Genomic DNA, 2,500 nt, shown 5'->3' on the forward strand with positions numbered 1-2,500 from the left:
CCTCTTGGCCATATCTTCTGTGAATTAAATATCTATCCCGGACAACACCCAGCCCACCTCCTCCCTCCCGCCTCCTTCCCTGTCTGATTACCTACAGCAGGAAATCAAATCCTGGTTCTCCTGCAACTTACTCAAATTAAACAACGAGGTTCTCCGCATCGGCACCAAATCCACTTTTTCAAAACTTGACAGTTTCCACTCACTATTGATCTCTCCTCAGTTTCTCCCTCCCCCAGGTCAAGGGTCTGAGCATCATCCTGGACAGCACACCATCATTCCAAGCTCACATCAATAATGTCACCCGGTCCGCTTATTTCCATCGATGCAACATTAATCGCCTCGGCCCGTCCCTCACACCCAACAGTACCACCATCCTCGTCAACACCCTGGTTACATCCTGCTTTGATTACAGCAGCTCCCTTCTCCTCGCTCTCCCTCTCAAGTCCATCCAGAAGCTTCAACTGCCGTCTCCAGAACGCCCTCCGTTAATCACTCTCAGGTCTTCTCTCAGGTCCTGACCACCGGACCACCATGGGGTCCAGAGCCTTCACCCGCTCTGCCCCCTGACTCAAGAAGTCCCTCGCACCAGACAGCCGTAATATCGACTCTCTCTCCACTTTCCAATCTCAAACACATCTTTTTAATCATTGTGATCATTATGTCAGAACGTCTGAGTTTATTTAACATAAAACCTCGAGCACGGCAGTAAAACATCCTAACAGCAGTCCTGCTCTTAAACGTGAGCATGGCGTCGGAGGAGGATGGCGGCGGTGGTGTATTAACATGGTGAAATTGAGTTGTCACTTTCTGACCTTTTTGCAAATTAAAGTTCAGGATTATGAAGAGAAATTCATCCGATATGTCACCAGAATTATAATATGTCGTTGACAATGACTGGGTAATCATTTAATGGTTTTTATTGTGGGTGTTAATAAAAGCTGTGCCACACGAGGATTTAATAAAAAGCCGCAGCAGGACCGGGATCAATTATCTGCAGTCCTGCAGATTTAGTGTTGTTTTTTTTACTTAAAGCGTCATATTAAAGGTTCCTACTTATTACTTCAGGCCCCAGCAGAGGACTGCTTTGATTAATGTGCCAACTGGTTCTTTTAATGTCTAGACACCCCCGAACATAAAAGAGCTCCACAGAGAGACATCACACAGACAGTGAGCAGACGTCTCCAGGTCTGGATTCAGATAATAAACAGCTATAATAACTGTTTAGATTTTTTAAAACATAATTCAGCTGATTTGACGTACTCACATAGTGGCCTTCTTCCTTATTTCCTTCTGCTTCAGATAAGACGCTCAGTGCTGTTTAATGTCTTTGATGTTCAAATCAATCAGAATCAGACAAATCAGGATTATTTCACCATTTCCCTGCCCTTCATTTATTTATTTATTCATTTATCAGGGAGAATGCATGTAGGCATTGTTACATCTAATCCAATTGCAACCGCTGATCTGTAAGATATGTAGTGATTCAGACATGAAGGAAACATGCAGCAGCCAGTATGTCCTCCTTCTAACTTTAGATTCTGCTCCTGAATGCTCTGGATTTGTTTGGACCAGAGAAGGTAGGCGTCCAAAACACCCCCACAAGGCCGTTTTGGACGCCCCTCTGTTTGTCAGATATGAGAGCAGTTATCAGGTCAACAGGTGTTGCAGCAATGGAAGCAGCAAGAGAAGTGGTTCAGATAGAAGTGATTGTACCCGACCTAAAAAGCCTCTGCATGTTTCTAATAAGCTCCACGAGCAGAAACGTGCCATGTCCAGTTCGGTTCTCTGTCTTTTAACTGGAGACAGCGGTTATTGGCTGCATCTGTGACCCCGCCTCAGGTTCAGTGATCGTCTCTTTAGCAGCTTAGAAAACGTCCCTAACAGTGGTCAGTAATCGAGGCTTGTTAGTTAAAGTTAACCCTCCTCATCATGGAGAAGCCTCCGTAATGCCTCGGGCTCTTGTTAACCATCTTCTCCGTGTGTGTGACAGCTCGGGGTCGATGACCTGATCGATGGAGGACAAAGTGAAGAGGGATCAATAGGGTGAACATTCAGTCGTCCTTGTGAAGATGGATTTATCTCTGTTAGCGCGCAAACCCTGGAGACATGCAGGCCAATCGCAGCGTAACGCGAGGAACCTCGTCTGTCTGCAGGAGTTTCTTACAAGTTTTGGAAATCAAAAACAAGAAATGATCCATTATTGGGTTGCTACTTGTACTTCTATGTTTTGACCGTGGTCGTCTCCTCTGGAGGTAGCTGACAGACTTCTCCTCATGGGGACCAGTAACACTTTGACCTCTCTGCTGCAGGGAGCTCTGTCTCTGTAAAAGAGGCAGCCTCACTGTAAAAGATATTTCATGCTGCACAGGAGGTCACCACCAGCAGCAGCCCCCCCCCCCCGTGTTCACTCACACACATAGAAAATCTTTATGTGAAGGTTAACCTGATAATTGGCTCGTCTGTGGTGTGGAGGCGGGTCGATGCTAAGCTAACAGCAGCG

The 2,500-nt window shown here is 46.0% G+C and overlaps 1 protein-coding gene across 2 annotated transcripts in view; it reads left to right on the forward strand.

The window, feature by feature from the left end:
* Positions 1 to 2,500, forward strand: part of LOC132954346 (microtubule-associated serine/threonine-protein kinase 1-like) — a 47,771-nt gene that overhangs the window by 9,955 nt on the left and 35,316 nt on the right. The gene's annotated exons all lie outside the window — the stretch shown is intronic.

The sequence above is a fragment of the Labrus mixtus genome, chromosome 20 (genome assembly GCF_963584025.1).
Source record: "Labrus mixtus chromosome 20, fLabMix1.1, whole genome shotgun sequence".
Classification (NCBI taxonomy): Eukaryota; Metazoa; Chordata; class Actinopteri; order Labriformes; family Labridae; genus Labrus; species Labrus mixtus.